The sequence below is a fragment of the Narcine bancroftii genome, chromosome 6 (genome assembly GCF_036971445.1).
Source record: "Narcine bancroftii isolate sNarBan1 chromosome 6, sNarBan1.hap1, whole genome shotgun sequence".
Classification (NCBI taxonomy): Eukaryota; Metazoa; Chordata; class Chondrichthyes; order Torpediniformes; family Narcinidae; genus Narcine; species Narcine bancroftii.
Window position 1 is genome coordinate 223000824 of NC_091474.1, and position 16707 is coordinate 223017530.

General features: G+C 43.2%; 2 protein-coding genes across 10 annotated transcripts in view; one reads left to right on the plus strand and one right to left on the minus strand.

Annotated features, from left to right (window-relative positions):
* The window catches only part of pdss2 (prenyl (decaprenyl) diphosphate synthase, subunit 2), a 243407-nt gene extending 242683 nt beyond the window's left edge, over window positions 1-724 (minus strand). For 8 of the 9 annotated variants that reach the window (XM_069887514.1, XM_069887512.1, XM_069887511.1 and 5 more), the window contains exon 1: window positions 151-245. The gene's annotated coding sequence lies outside the window, so the exon portion shown is untranslated. Of the gene's footprint in view, window positions 1-150; window positions 246-644 lie in introns of those variants that run through there. The other variant, XM_069887508.1, reaches the window with a different exon arrangement.
* The window catches only part of sobpa (sine oculis binding protein homolog (Drosophila) a), a 427151-nt gene continuing 410799 nt past the window's right edge, over window positions 356-16707 (plus strand). The window contains exon 1 of the mRNA XM_069887499.1: window positions 356-691. The gene's annotated coding sequence lies outside the window, so the exon portion shown is untranslated. The remainder of the gene's footprint in view (window positions 692-16707) is intronic.

Here is a 16707-nt window from a genome sequence, read left to right on the forward strand (position 1 = left end):
AGCATCTCCCAGCTGAGTTTCTCCGGCACATTTGGGCATGACCAGCGACCCCAGCGTCTGGAGTTTAACTCCAATTCGACCCAATTCCAGGACATGTCTCCGCCGCCTCTCTCCGGGCTTCCCTCTCCGCCTATCCCGAGCAAGACTCACCCTCTCATGAGCGCCGCCATTGCACGAAATCCAAAACACGGCACGTCGCGAAGTTTCTAAAACGCGCCGCTGCGGGCTGGACGACAGGGCTGCAAAGTGTCCTCCTTTTCCGCCCGGGGCCCGCCGTGCGCATGTGCGCGCTCCTCCGGGCCCGCCGTGCGCATGCGCAACCCGCCGGCTGGACGGGTCACCATTCGCGAAGTGTCTGGAGAAAGGGTCCCGACCCCAAACTTTGACCCGCGGAGACCCTCCAGCTTCCCCCTTGTTTGCCCAAGATTCCAGCATCCTCAGTGTTGATGTCTCTATTTTGACCCCATTTATTTTAATGTTATACTGATTTCCCCAGAATAATTTTGCGTTGACTTCCAGATCCAGGAGAGAATTTTTTTTAAATATATAACTTGCGCATCAGCAAAAACGAATAGCAGCAGGAAATGACAATACAGAGTGAGTCAGGTTCCGTGGGGAGAGCAGTGTGGTAACAAAACACGCACCCAGAAATCCTGGAGGAACTCAGCCCGTCTCGCAACGTCCACAGGAGGTAACGATATGTTGGGCCTGAGACCAACTCCAAGGCGTCAGCCAACGTGTGGCTGAGGGAATGGTGCAGAGTGCAGGGATTCAGGTTCATTGACCATTGGGATCTCTTCTGGGGAAGACGGGACCTATACAGGAGGGATGGTTTACACCTGAATGCGAAGGGGGCCAATATACTGGCAGTTAGGTTTAATAAAGCTGTCGGAGCTGATTTAAACTAATTTGGCAGGGGGAAGGGAACAGGACTGATAGGGAAGTAGATAGGAGAGAGAATATAGGGGTGGTTCCGATAGACGGTGAAACAATAAGGAATAAGGGAGCTAAAAGTGATGGGAGAATAAGAACGAATGCACCAAGTTGGAGGGAGAAAGGAGGTATGGCATCAAGGTATTGTGTATGAATGCAAGGAGTGTAAGGAATAAAATGGATGAGCTTGAGGCGCAAATGGCGATGGGAGGTTATGACATTGTCGGAATAACGGAGACATGGCTGCGGGAAGGGCAGGATTGGGAAATAAATGTTCCAGGGTACACGTCCTTTAGAAAGGACAGAAAGTTAAGAAGAGGAGGTGGGGTAGCTCTGTTGGTAAGAAATGAGATTCAGGCGTTTGAAAGGAAGGACATTGAAATAGGTGAGGTAGAGTCTGTTTGGATTGAATTAAGAAATTGCAAGGGCAAGAGGAATATAATGGGGGTCATTTACAGGCCTCCGAAAAGTAGCTCAGATATCGGTAGTAGTATAAATCAGGAATTAAGAGTGGCATGTCAAAGTGGTAGCAATACGGTAGTTATGGGGGACTTCAACATGAAGGTGGACTGGGATAATCAGACGGGGGCAGGAACACAAGAGAGCGAGTTTATAGAATGTCTACGAGATACTTTCTTGGAACAGCTAGTGGAGAAACCTACCAGGGGGAAGTCGATTCTGGACTGGGTGCTGTGCAGCGACGCAGACTTAATAAGTGACCTTGATGTAGGGGAGCCATTAGGGAATAGTGACCATGGTATGGTTACTTTTAAGCTGCAATTAGAAAGGGAAATGGAAAGGAAGTCGGAAGCATCTGTACTTCAGTTAAATAAAGGGAATTTTGCAGCTATGAGGGAGGAGCTATCCAAAATAAAATGGGAAGATACACTAGCTGGGAGGACAACTGGGGAAAAATGGCAGGTTTTTATGGACATTTTTCACAGGATTCAGGACAAATTTATTCCAAAGTGGAGGAAAGGCTCTAGGAGATGCAAATGGCAGCCCTGGCTAACTAAGGAAATCAAGTGCATTATCAAGTCCAAAGGGAGTAATTATAAGATAGCGAAGCGGAGTGGGAAATTAGAGGATTGGGAAACCTTCAAAGAACATCAGAGGGTAACTAAGAAAGCCATAAGAGACGGGAAAATGAAGTACGAGAGGAAATTAGCAGATAATATTGCGGAGGATAGCAAAAGCTTTTTTAAGTATGTGAAGAGGAAGAAATTGGTTCGGTCTAAAATTGGCCCTTTGAAAATGGGCAAGGGTGAAATTATTACCGGAAACAAGGAGATGGCAGAGGAATTTAACAAATACTTTGCAACTGTCTTCACCAAGGAGGATATAGGTTATAGTCAGTTAGGGGGTAATGGTCATGCGGTACCAAGAGACTTGGGGAACTTTACTGGGGAGGTAGGGGATCTAATGGATATCCGGATCCAGAAGCAGGAGGTTATGAGTAAATTGTTGGGACTGAGGGCTGATAAATCCCCAGGGCCTGATGGGCTGCATCCTAGGGTGCTTAAAGAGGTGGCTATGGAAATTGTGGAGGCACTGGTTGACATTTTCCAAAGTTCATAGATTCCGGGGAGGTCCCTGAGGATTGGAGAGTGGCTGATGTGGTGCCGCTTTTTAAGAAAGGAGGGAGGGGGAAAACGGGAAATTATAGACCGGTTAGCCTGACATCAGTGGTGGGGAAGATATTGGAGTCCATCATAAAAGGAGAAATAGCAGAACACTTAGTCAGTAATAATAGTATAAGGGCTAGTCAGCATGGATTCCTTAAGGGTAAGTCATGCTTGACTAACCTTCTGGAATTTTTTGAGGATGTGACAAAGAGGGTGGACTCGGGAGAGCCAGTGGATGTGGTGTATTTGGACTTCCAGAAGGCCTTTGATAAGGTACCGCACGGGAGTCTAGTGGGCAAGATCAGGGAGCATGGTATTGGAGGTAAGGTGCTGACATGGATAGGAAATTGGTTAAGAGATAGGAAACAAAGGGTTGGAGTAAATGGGTCTTTTTCAGAATGGCAGGATGTGACGAGTGGAGTGCCTCAGGGATCAGTGTTGGGTCCTCAGTTGTTTGTAATTTATGTTAATGATTTGGATGAGGGGATTATAAATAACATGAGCAAATTTGCAGATGACACTAAACTGGGTGGCGGTGTGGGGAGTGAGGAGGATGTAAGGAAAATGCAGAGGGACTTGGACAGGCTGGAGGAGTGGGCGGCTAAATGGAAGATGAATTTCAATGTGAACAAATGTGAGGTTATTCATTTTGGGGGAAGTAATAGGAAAGCTGAGTATTATTTAAATGGAGACAAGCTAGGGAGTGGGGAAGTGCAAATGGATCTGGGTGTACTTGTTCACCGGTCACTGAAGGCTAGCATGCAGGTTCAGAAAGCTGTGAAGAAGGCAAATGGAATGTTGGCTTTCATAAAGAGGGGATTGGAGTATAGGAACAGAGATGCCCTTCTGCAGTTATACAGGGCCCTGGTGAGACGCCACCTGGAGTATTGCGTCCAGTTCTGGTCTCCAAACTTGAGGAAGGACATACTAGCTATAGAGGGTGTGCAGCGCAGATTTACAAGGTTAGTTCCAGGGATGGCAGGGTTGTCATATGCAGCAAGGCTAGAAAAACTGGACTTGTATCCATTGGAGTTTAGAAGGATGAGGGGGGGACATGATTGAGGTATACAAAATCATCAGGGGGATAGACAAGGTGAAGTCTGATTACTTGTTCCCAATGATGGGGGAGACGAGGACTAGAGGGCATAGTTTAAGAATACAGGGTAGGCCCTTTAGGACGGAGATGAGAAAGCATTTTTTTACCCAGAGAAGTGTGAATCTGCCACAGAGGGTGGTAGAGGCGGATTCGCTGACTATGTTCAAAAGAGAGTTAGATAAGACTCTTGTGGGTAACGGAGTTAAGGGTTATGGGGATAAGGCTGGAAAGGGGTACTGATGGTAATGATCAGCCATGATCTAAAATGGCGGTGCTGGCCCGACGGGCCAAATGGCCTACTCCAGCTCTTATTGTCTATTGTCAAAAGGCAGACAGGTGTCTCAATGAAGACGGGAAGAGAAGGGGGGAAGGAAAGAGAGGGGGAAGGGAAGAGAAGGGGGGAAGGAAAGAGGAGGGAAGGGAAGAGTGGGGGAAGGAAAGAGGAGGAGGAAGAGAGGGGGAAGGGAAGAGGAGGAGGAAGAGAGGGGGAAGGGAAGAGGAGGAGGAAGAGAAGGGGAAGGGAAGAGGAGGAGGAAGAGAAGGGGAAGGGAAGAGAAAGGTGGGGGGTTGAGAGGTTCTGTGAAAAGAGTGTCAGAATGCCTACTGCTGTGATAATGTGAGCAAGGGTTTTGTCAAACTGGAGTAAACAATCCTGCTCCAGCAAAAAGAAAGCTGGATGTAACTAATTAGAATTTTTTTTTAAATAGTCTGGATAAAGAATCCCTCTAGATTTTCTTTAACACAAAACTTTGCTTAATGATACAAAATCAATAAATTGCTGAGAAATAGCTTCTAATATCGATTAGAATGATAAATGCTGCCTGACCTCAGTTTTTCTATATTTTATGTTTTGTTTTATTTCAGGAAAGCCCTCTATCTGTTTCAAGTCTTGAAAATCTATAAAATTAGGTTTGAAATCGTAGTTAGCTGTGGGGGGAGGGGCGGGGTTGTTTATAATCACTGACTTTTAAAATGCCAGGTTGTTAAAAGTGGGAGTTGAAAGAGGAAGTAAAATTAAAAAAAAACAAATAAGAGAGGAAGAGGGAATGTTTTATGTCCAGTGTTCACCAATGAAGATGTTGCTGGAAGTTACTTACCCCACCCATCCTCATGTTCCAGTTTAGTAAGATGTGTTTCCTATTGGAAAACTACATCCGCTTTGAGCTTTTTTTAAGTGCCAGAACCCTTTTCTTCTTCACTGACCCATTTATACCATTAACATTCAGACTAATAAACTTTAACATTCTATCCATTACAATTTTTAAACAAATATTGTTCAGCAATAAACCCTTTTTGATTAATCAAATAGTGAAGTTTCCCCTTTAAAAAGCATATATATTGCCCCTGCACTGATGGTGACTTAAACAAGAAATCCTGGAAGCCCATGAAAAAAAACCCACGGAATCCTCCAAGAAAGAAGAACCCCTCCCTTTCTTATAAAACTGCTCCAGTGTCCCCCTTAGACCGGAGTGTCCACCCTGCTACTATTTTTTTACCAAGTTCTCACTCTCTTCTAAACTCTCCATGCAAATTTCCATAACATTTAAGAATAAATACGAGTTAAAAAAAATACACTTTTTACTTGGTCCCATTGTAAACATTCTTCTTAATCTTAATATTTTTAATCTTTTCATAATCTTCGTAAAAATTCTCCCACTCCTTCCTTAGTCTTGATAAAATGTCAATTACCATCCGCTACTTCGACCCTCAGAGTCGCAGGATATATCATCGTACTTTGTTCTTTGACCACAATTGCTTTTTACATCATCGAACTCCTTCCTTTGCTTAATCAAAGTTGGACTAAAATATTGAAAGAATAACACCTTTCCGCTGTCAATCTCAGGTGGACCGTTGTTTTGCTCGGAGTGAATAAATGCTGCTCCCAGACAGTTTCCTGTTCCTGGTAACTCAAAAGTCTTACCAGGACTGGCTGTAGTCACTGTTCATCAGATCTTCTGGGTCTTGGGATCCAAGTTTCAAAGAAGCTCATCAGGTTTCTCCCTTTGGTCACTTCCTTCAGACCATTATTGCGTCTGCTGAAATTCTCCATGTGGTCAATCTTGTCCAGCACAGCTTGTTTATCCAAGTCCCACTTCTTTGCGTCTTCTTCCAAAGCTTTTTTTGTGTTTTAACCAAGTCAACTTCCACCTGGAACATTCATTCCTTTAGACATCTTCTCTGACATATCTCTCAACCCGTGAAACTGTTGCATAAAGTCTCCATCTTCTCCAGGATTATATTCAGGTCTCACACCGACTCCTCAGCACTGCCAGGCTCAGACCACTCTTGTGCCACTCCCTTTCGGGCTTTCATTCGATGATCCTGGCCAAGTCGGTGTCTCTTCCAATTTTGTTTTTTGCTGTCTTGGATTCTTAGCATTCATTTCGTTCATCCACAGTGAAAAAATTCTTAATTTTAAACTTAAACCGTCTTTTTAAAACTCTTCACGGAGAGCTCATCTAAGATATGTCTGTAGCTCCTTCACATGGCCACGCCCCCAAAATTGAGTTTCATTAAAAATAATCTCAACATACATTATTAGACAACATGACATTTTCTTCAATATAGAGGCAAATATTTCAAATTTCTGCTTTCATTGTCTGTCATTTCCCAGGCTCCTTCATCTTGCTATCAACATCTATTTACTTTCCATCCTTTTTGCCAATAAACCATGACCATTTCTCTTAAGACCAATTTGATGAAAGAAATTGTAATCTACACTGCAGAACCAGCAAATTTCAAAATTAATTTTGAAAGTATTTTTGACCACAAAAATTTGTTTCCAATGGCACATATTCCCCTTTATTCTGTTGACTTTAATTTAACTTTCTAATCATTGCAATTTGAGCAATCCCTTTTGAATTCATAAATTGTGAATTCATTCTCAAAATCTGAGTAACTCAAGTGAAGGTCAAAAGTCAAAGATTTTATAACCCAACCCAATGGCTCTTTATTTAGATGATCAAATCATCGTTTTGCTTGACACAATGATATTGCTGACAACACAACATTGTCAAGGCTTGGGTCATCATGACAAAATCAAATGACAGACATAGACATTACAGGAACTGGAGTCAACAGAAATTATTCACTAAAAATGGACTGTAGAATAATGCCTCACAAATAAAGATGCAGGAGTACATCAGTCAGAATATTTAAGGGTGATTCTTATCATGGCCAGCACTCACTTGTCATGGCAGCAACAGTGAGAAGTCATCCAGATTCTTACTCTAAAGCAGTTGTTAATTACTTTTAATTGCACCAGTAGGAGTTCTTTCAGATTTATTGTCAGAGTATCACATACAACCTTGAGATACTTTTTCCTGTGGACATGGCAGAATTACCATGAATTGTATACAACATATGCATGTAAACAAATAAAGAACTGTAAACAGATAATGAATGTAGACAAACTGACTGTGTTTGTTGATGGATCGAATAACCAGACAACATAAAGTGGGAACCTCTGACGAATGGTTTACTATTAAATTCAACAATACAGTGTATAGCAGGAGCCCCTGGAAATTTCCAGGACACCCTGGAAATGGTGTCCACCACCAAACGAGCTCTGTCTCCTTTGCAACTAACATGCTTTGCAGGGACTTGCGCATGCGCAATAGTATCGTAGAGAGTACAGTGGCTGCGGCATATGCAGACAGCCAATAGAAGCAGCTGTCTACATCCCCTTTCTTTGGCAACCCCCTTCATATACTACAATCCTTGTTGGTATCGTACATTACAATAATTATAATTCAGCAGTGAACAGTCAGTCCAGTTTAATCCCGATACAAATGCACCCGAAGCGTGTAATGTGGTAGCCATTGGTGGAAGTGGATACTTGGGGTGCTTCAGTTTAAAAGGATGTGCCATCTGTGGTCTCGGGGTGGCGGCCATTTGTTTCATGGATTGTTACTGAGGGAACTCCGTCTACCCTGGGTTCACATTCCAGATCCTGGTTTATGGTCTCATAAGGAATGGTTAGGGATGGGGGTGGCTGGTTTCTAGTTTCATCAGGAATGATTCGGGATGGGTAATTCATCCTAGAATGGGAAATAAGAATTGCACTTCAGGTGGAAGGCTGCACTGCTTGTCGGGCCAACCGCCCTTGATAAAAGTGCCTTGGGTCCTCAAAGTTGCACCTTTGGCCTTGTGCTGTCTCATTTCATCCAACCAGGAGTAACAGATGTGCGTTACTGTCATTATATCAAATGTGCCCTCTTCCTCAGCTTGCTGGATCGTGCATTTTCTAAGAGCACGGGATATCGCATCGGCAAAGTGCATTTCTTTTCCGCAATTGTAAACCAAAGTCAGGTTATATTTCTGAAGCCTGAGCATCATTCTCTGTAATCGTGCAGGGTCGCATGGATTGGCTTTTTCAGAATTGTGGTCAGAGGTAAGTGGTCTGTCTCTATGGTCATTGGTCTACCATAAATGTAGTCGTTGAATTTTGAGCAGGCAAAACTACTGCCAAAAACTCCTTCTCTATTTGGGTGTATCTGGTCTCCGTGGTGGTGAGTGACCTGGATGCGTTGGCCACTGGTCTTCCATCCTGTAGGCATGCTGCACCCAGACCGTACTGTGATGCATCACAGGTTAGCATGATTGGTCTGCGTACATCGTAGTATGATAGAACAGGTGGGGATAACATATGCCTTTTTTAATGTGGGGAATACATTTTGTTGTTGCTCCAGAAGGAGCAAACCATGTCTTTATGCGTCAACTGCCTGAGTGGGGCAGTAGGATCACTGATGTTCAGAATGAACTTGCTCAGGTAGTTGACCATGCCTAGGAAATATTGTAGCCCTGTCGGTACCAGCATTTCACTGATTGCTCTAGTCTTTGAAGGGTCTGCCTTCAGGCCTTCTCCAGTGAAAACATGGCCTACGTAACTGACCTGGTTCAGCCGAAATCTGCACTTAGGGGGGTTGATCTTAAGATTAACCTTCCAGGCTTTGTCAAGTACGTTTTTAAAATTTGTGTCGTGTTCTTCCAAGTCTTTGTCACCTACGAGTATGTCATCAACAATGATGGCACAGTGATACCCCACAAAGATTTGCTCTATTGATCTGCATGGCAACTTCCTCCATGGTACGCATTGGATGATGTGGTTGTTTTAAAGCTGTATTGAGATCTTTCTGGTCAATGCAGATTTGGATCTCCTGTTCATCTTTATTCTTAGCAGCCACCATGGAGGGCACCCACTCGGTGGGCTTGAAGACTGGAGTAATCACGCCTAGGTCCTGCATCCTGTCCAGCTCAGCCTTAACCCTGTCCTTCATTGCTATCAGTATACGGCATGCTGGACAAACCATGGGCCTCACTTCTGGGTCGAACTGCACGGAGTATGTCACCGGCAGTTTCCTCAGTTCTTCTGTAGAAAAGTCACTGTACTCAGATGATCTGATGCACAGAATCTTTTCTTCGGCTGGACTTATCTGGTGTACCTCTCTGCTGAACGAAACAAGACCCAAGTCCATGCTTGTCCTCAGGCCCAGCAGAGGCAGGACGTTTTCTTGGACTATGACTATGTGCATCTGTCCTTGAACATAGCACCACAGTTGCACTGTGCTGTCAGTTCTAACTTTGCTGCCCCTGTATGCCACTAGACTTGTGGACTTGGAGCACGGTATGACCTGTTCTAACTTCCTCAGTAGGTTGAACATTCTTTGTAACATGATGTTACATTGGCTCCAGTGTCAACTTTCATATCTGTTGCTTTACCATTGATCTTCATTGTTACAAATGCTTCATTATTCCTTCTGATTTTTGTTGGGTCTCCTGCCACCTGCAGAGTCAATCCATCAACGTAATACTGGTTGTCCGAGTTGGTTTGTCTTTGCTCAGGTTCCAACTGGTTAATCATCCTCCTGTATCTGGATCTCGGGGTGAGTTGCTGCCTGGCTCTGCAACATCTGCTAAAATAGTTCCATTTCTGGCATGCCGTGCACTGCTGGCCAAATGCCGGGCACATCTCCCGTCTTGTCACATGGTCGGCTCCGCAGTTGCCGCACTCCGTCCTGGGTGAGAGTGTAGCAGAACTTGGTTGGCTTCATCTTCTTCTGGCTTCCGACCACTGCCTCTTCGCAGATCCCGCCTGGACTGCATCTATGTTCGTGTCTTGCTGCTGCAGAGGGGCTAGCTTTCTGCTGTTATCTTCCGTGGTTTCGTAGGCCAGGCACATGGAGGTGGCCTTTGCAAGCATTAGTTCATTATCTCACAGCAGTGCCTTTCTTATGCTTTCATTGCAGATGCCGCAGACTATCCTGTCTTTAATCAACTCATCAAAGAGTGTTCCGAAATCACAGGTCCTTGCCCTGATTTTTAGGTCGCTGACATATAATTGAATCGACTCGCTAGGCGTCTGGTTTCTGGTATTAAATCTGTGCCTTTCCATCGTTAAGTTCTTTTGTGGATTGCACATTTCTCAAAATTTTCTTTTTAAACACTTGGGGTCCTCTCTTGACTCAGCAGGGCTGATAACGATACCCCTTCATGAACCTCATTTGCATATACGAATGACCTTTCCCTTTCAATGGTTTCAGAGCCCGCTAAATTTAGTAAAATGTTCGCTTTGACTCGGGAAGACTTATCACTATGCACTGCCATGATGAAAATATCGTATTCTTGTTCAAATACATGCCAATTCTCACCCACATTGCCTTCAAACATGAGTGGGTTGGGCCTTCTGAATCCATCTGTCATTATGGTGCAGTCATAAATGTGTCGCAAACGTGCGTTGGTTACTCACTTTTCACTTGAAGGCTTCGGGTTCAGACTTCTGACACCATGTTTGTTGATGCATCGAATAACCAGACAACACAAAATGGCAACCTTTGACGAATGCTTTACTGTTAATTTAACAATACACTGTATAACAGGAGCCCCTGGAAATGGTGTCTGCCACCAATCAAGCTGTCTCCTTTTCAATTAATGTGCTTCGTGGCAACTCAATATCCATCCTGTATGCCGACTCATCCCCTTGTTTTATACAACCCACGACTGTGGTATCATCGGCAAATTTGTAGATGGTGTTATTGTCATACTGAGCCACACAGTCATAGATGTAAAGTGAGTAGAGCAGGGGGCTAAGAAAACAATCCTGTTGTGCTCCGGTACTGATGGAGATTGTGGAGGAGATGTTCCTACCAATCTTCACTGACTGTGGTCTGGAGGTGAGGAAATCCATGATCCAATTATACAGAGGGCTGTTAACTCCCAGGTCTTGGAGTTTGCTGATCAGTTATGAGGGGATAATGGTGTTAAATGCCAATCTGTAGTCAATAAAGACCATTCAGATGTATGCATCTTTACCATCCAGGTGTTCCAGAGCTTGCATAGATCCAGTGAGATGGCATCCGCCATTGACCTGTTAATATGATAGGTGAACTGGAATGTATCATGTCACCTCTCAGTCAGGAGATCATATGCTTCATCATCAGCCTTTCAAAACACTTTCTTGTTTTCTTTCTTATTGTGAATGCAACTTCAGTTATGCAAGGTTGGAGTGTTGAAATGATGATGTGAAATCTGATTGAAATAGTCGGCAGTTTCCAGTAGGTCTGTAGACTGGGACAACACGCACTTCAAACTATTTTTTAACTCATGTATTGGACAACATTTCAAGACCAAAACAATATCTGAATTTCCCAAAAGAGGACTTCAACATATCTATTTTGTTGGTCTTAACCCCCTTTATAAAATCATGAATATTAGTTGATATTTCCCTTTCAAATAAAGCAAAATAAATCAGATAGATGCTGAAAGAGGGGAGACATCAGGATGGAGAAGGGCTCCCTCTAGTTTATTTATGCCCAATGTGTTCATGAGGCATTCTCCTATCTAAATCTCAGGTTGGAGCAGTGATTTGAGAGATTTGCTTTTCAGTATGAACAATCATCATGAAATCTGCCATAAACTGCACCCTGCCATTAACAAACACAATTAACTGGAGGAAACCTGCAGGGAACTGCAAATGCTGGAATCGGAAGCTAAATGTGACCTGCTGTGTTTAGCAATCTAGCAGAGCAACTGGAGTCCCTCCAGTAGATTGTGTGCCGCTCAAGATTACAGCATCTTCAGCTTCCCATGTGCAGTGGAAGATTAACCATTAGGGTGAAGCTTAGGGGCTTGAAAGGTAAGGGGGCCCGACCCTCCCAAGATATTTCAGTACTTTTGCTGAAATTACCATGTCCACGACTGCAGACACTGTGATCATAATGCAATACACAAATGTGCTGGTGCGAGTCATGCAGCATCTATGTGAAGTAAAGGGTAGCCTGGACTCAGTTTATTGTTTCTCATTTACTGCACGGGTGAAGCTAGTGACTGTGGACCAGAGTTGGCACTGCACTGTTGCTGGGGTGACTCATGCGGTAGTTTCTGGGAGCTGGCGGCGGTATGAAGATTTGCAGTGTGCTCGAGGAGGGGGGATCCAAAATACCCATGTCCAGCCTGACACCTGCACTGGTAAGTAAACAACAGGAGGGGTGCCCTGACAGTGTCTGATCGGTGACTGGTACTTCTAAATGTGGCACCTGGGTGGTTAGGGAACGAGGAGTGGTGGGGATGGCCTGGGCCACGGCAGGGAGTGAGGAGCAGTGGGGGTAGCCAGGCCTATGGCAGGGAGCAAGGGGCATCAGGGGTAGCCAGGGTCCGTGGCGGGCCTTAATAAAGCTCAGCCTAGGGCCCTGATAGTGGTTAAACCGCCACTGTTCATGAGTCTTTTGCCTTTAAGAAATGCAGGCAGACTAAGTAGGGAATAGCTGGTGGTATTGTTCATTTTAACCACCCTCTCCCCACTACCCAACCACACCAAATGCTGCATGCTGCAGTTAAATGTGTTGGGTGCTCAAACTGGATGGTGCCACAATGGTCTGAAGGTCTCAGGTTAGCGAATTTAGTACAGATCCTCCTCTCGATGAAGTTTGATTTCAAATTCAAGCTTATTCTCATATGACCAAGATGCAGTAAGAAATGTTGTCATATGGGCTTGACACGATTGCCTTGGTGGTCTTGAATACATAGTTGTATTCAATACATAGTTGATACATTGTTGTATTCAACAATTAATGGGACTTTCAATTACTTGTTATTTTTGCACTTTGGAGAAACTTGCCAGCATATTTGCTCTTCCTTCTTCCCTCAATGGGGTGGGAAATGCTTTAGCAGTTGATTGCTTCCAGATAAATCCAAGCTTCCCCTCCTGCCCAATACTTCCACTTGGTTACCCCCCCCCCCACCCCTCCCCCCTACCATTTTGTTTGGGCGCATGCCAACATTTTTTTCATACCTTGATGAAGGGCTCAAGCCTGAAATGTTGGTGATGTATCTTCATCTTTGTTACATAAAGAACACTTTTTGACCTGCTAAGGATCTCCAACATTGTTTTTACTTCAGCCATGGTGTCTAGATTATAGTGTTTTACTTCTGTCTACAAGACCGAGAGCTGTATCCTCAATGGAATGAATTCAAGTTATTTAAGTGCTTAGAAGTATGAACATTAATTGTAAATGAAATTTGTTGTTTAAATTAGGCAGAACTTTCAGTGGTAGAGATTTAGAAATACTTCAGTCTTTTCCATGAATTGTGGAGAGAAATTCCTCCTCACCATTGACCTATGTCCCATCGACACCTACCCAAACATCTGCCATTTTTCTAATCCTCTCCTCTTATTGCTATGTCCAGAATATAATTCTGCCTTTGGTCCTGCCTCTTGGTAGCTCAGCCCTTGGTGCAAAGGGATCCCCTGACACACACCAGTGTAGTCACTTGCCAGGGCTTCATTTCATCCATTGGCCCTTTCAGTCCTTCCATAATCTGCCAATACTGTTCTCCACCTCCACGGAGCAGTCAGATTCGCCAGGTTCCACCCTGGTGCTGCTGCTTCTTCCACTTTGTGTATCCTTGATCTTTGGCAATATTCTGTGTCATTTCATACTCCTTCTACAACCAAGCCCCCATGTGCTTCCCTCTGTCACTGCTCCTTGCTGGCAGCACCCACCTCCCTATCTATGTTCAGACATTAGCTCCCATTATATCTTGAGTGATTTTTCATGATCTTTCAACCTTCACCACACCGAGCCCTATGTCTTAATCCCTCCAAGTGATCTATTTACTCCTGTCTACGCCTTCATACTCACATGTATTCCCAAGAGTCAATACTCCATGCCCAATCCCATTGCCTTGGAAACTAAACTGCCAGATTTTTTGCAACAAACCTTTAAAATATTTCATTTTGTTCAGTCTCTCATGTGTCTACCAGATTCTTAAACATCCCCTCAACCTTCCTGGAGTGCTGTATCCATTCAATGATGCTGAGACCCATGATACTGTTACTAAATTTTAACAGGTATGACAATATTGGCGTCTCTCCAGGTGCTCTCTGATTCAAACACCGAGCTATAAGAGCTGTCACACTTCATTCATTTCAATCAGAAGCTATTCTACTTTCCAATGTTATTATATTTCAAATATGCTTCCGAATTTCCTGAACTCTAAGCATCAGCCTTAATCTGATCCTAGCTCCATCAGCAGTTAGTGATGCTCTCTCTCAACCACTGAAATCAAGGTTCGGTCGTGATCACTTTTGTTCTCAGTGTGGAATTTGCATCTTCTCCCTGTAACTGGCTGGGCTTTCACCAAGTACTCCGATTTTCTCCCACATTCCCACGGCTGCCCTGTGAGATTAATTACCTCTAATGAATTTTCCTTTCGGTCAAATAATCAAAATAAAATTAATGGGCATGTATGAAAGAATAAGTTGTTGATCTATGGTGAACCAAGGAGAGGGAGAATTAGACTTTTGGGATCGCTCTGCTGGAAACCAATAGCAGACCAATGAGTTGGAGTCAGAATCAAGGGTTGAATGACTGATCCTGTGACATCATCAGGCAGTGAAGAAGTGAGTGAAAGGAATCAATATTATCACTTTCCAAATATTATTGGATTGGAAAATCACCAGTTTCCATATCTCAGACAGGCCACCTCGTCCTGTGTCACCCTCTATAACCCATTATGCAGCTCTGCACTCTGTGCAAATTCCATCACCAAGGGCGACCACCTCCGATTCCTTCACTGCTTGCAGTTCTCCCTTCGCTAAATTCCATCTGCAGATAGGCTTCAACCATTAATGGACTGGAGCTTCTGGCCTTCATCTCAGCCAGCACCAGTGATTGACAATTGACCACCCTGTCCCATAACCCAAACTCACATGTTTATGTAAAAGATCCCACAAAGCAAACCAATCTTGTCGCTGGAATGAAGCAAAGAACTCCTGAGCACCATTTAATTTAATTGTTCTTTTTGGTCACGTGCACTGAGATATTGTAAAAAGTATTGTTTGGGTGCTATCCAGTCAAATCCACTTTTGTGTGCAATAAAAACCATTAAACAAATATACAACAGTACAGCAAATAGTGTTATAATACATCAAATAATGCAGGGTAAAGAAAAAAAGTAGTAAAAAACAGGAAGGCCAATATCTTTTGCCAATGAGAGATCCATTTAAGGGTCTAATAACAGCAGGAAAAATATTGCCCTTGAATTGGAATGTTGGTGTATATTCCCAACCCATGAGCGGCACAGTTGGTGTAACAGTTAAAACAATGCCTTTACACCACCAGCGATTGGGATTAGGATTTGAATCCCACACTGTCAATAAGGAGTTTGTACGTTCTTCCTATATCTGCATGGGTTTTCCATGGGGTTCCGGTTTCTTCCCACCATTCAAAGCATATGGGGGGGGGTGGAAAGAAGGGGTGTAAATTAATTGGGTGTAAATTGGGCAGCACAGACCCATGGGCTGAAGTGGTCTGTTACTGGGCTATATGTCTAAACTTTTAAAAATTATCTTATGGTCTGCAGAAGGGAGGAGAAGAGAGTTGTGACCAGGTTGTTAAATACGATAGCAACTTTCTCAAGGCACCAGGAGGTATAGACAGTCAATGAAGGGGATGTTGGTTTGTGTGATGGTCTGAATAGCATTTATAACAAAGTACATGTCATTCAAAGAAAACAATGGATAATAATCCAAAGCACAGATGTGCTTTGGTAGAAATGAGTTAAATGTCTTTAAAAGGCACTAAACTTTTTATGTCGTTCAAGCTGTTTCTTTCCCCAAAATGTTATTCTAATAGATTTTTGCAAACTGCTATAGAAAATAAAAGTAAATATTGTCTCTCTTTAATTTTATCCATCTTGTCTTCAGTTCAGATAGGGCTTTACCCTCTACCAAATGTGCGTTTTGGAGGTGCATTTACAGAGTCTGCAAATATATCTAAAGCAATTTTAGCTAGAATTAGTGCATGTGACATCAACAGTTTCATTGGTGGCCAGTCAACTATTTTTATTAGACCAGTTTGCTCCAGTTGATGCAAGTATGAATCTCCACTCCAGATGACAAATGAAGTGATAAAATTACAACTTTCAAGAGGAGACAAATTGGTTTACATCTTGTTGTTCTTTTGTGGCAAAATGACAACTTGTATATTCATTGGCATTTTTTTTTACAATTGTCAAGGTGATGTGGTAATTTAACAGCAGACAACTGAGACACAACTATTTATCAAGGAGCCCAATGTATTATCCCCGCTTCCATTTCTTATATTGTTGTGTTCTCATTCTCTTATTTGAATAATTAGATCCACCAACTTTTCATTAGCTACACAGGATAAGATCAGAAAAATTTATGATGAACCAGCTTCTCCCAAAAGAATGGCAGAAATAAAGTTATTGAGAGAGCAGAAAGCCAAGAAACATTGTGAATTTACAAAATTCTCCACAGATAAACAGTAGTTTTGGAGAAATAAATCAGCAGGGATTACATACGTAATCATGTAATATCTAGAATATACAATAATGTGCATTATGTGATTATACAAAAGCTAGGGCTTTTCTCTTTGAAGTGATGAAGAATGAGGGATGACTTAATAGAGGCATATAAGAATATGAGGGGCATATATTAGAGTGGACAGCCAGCATCTTCTTCCTGGGGCAACAAGACCAACTACCAGACAACATGTTTTGGTGGGTGCAAGAAAATTTAGGGAAGATGTC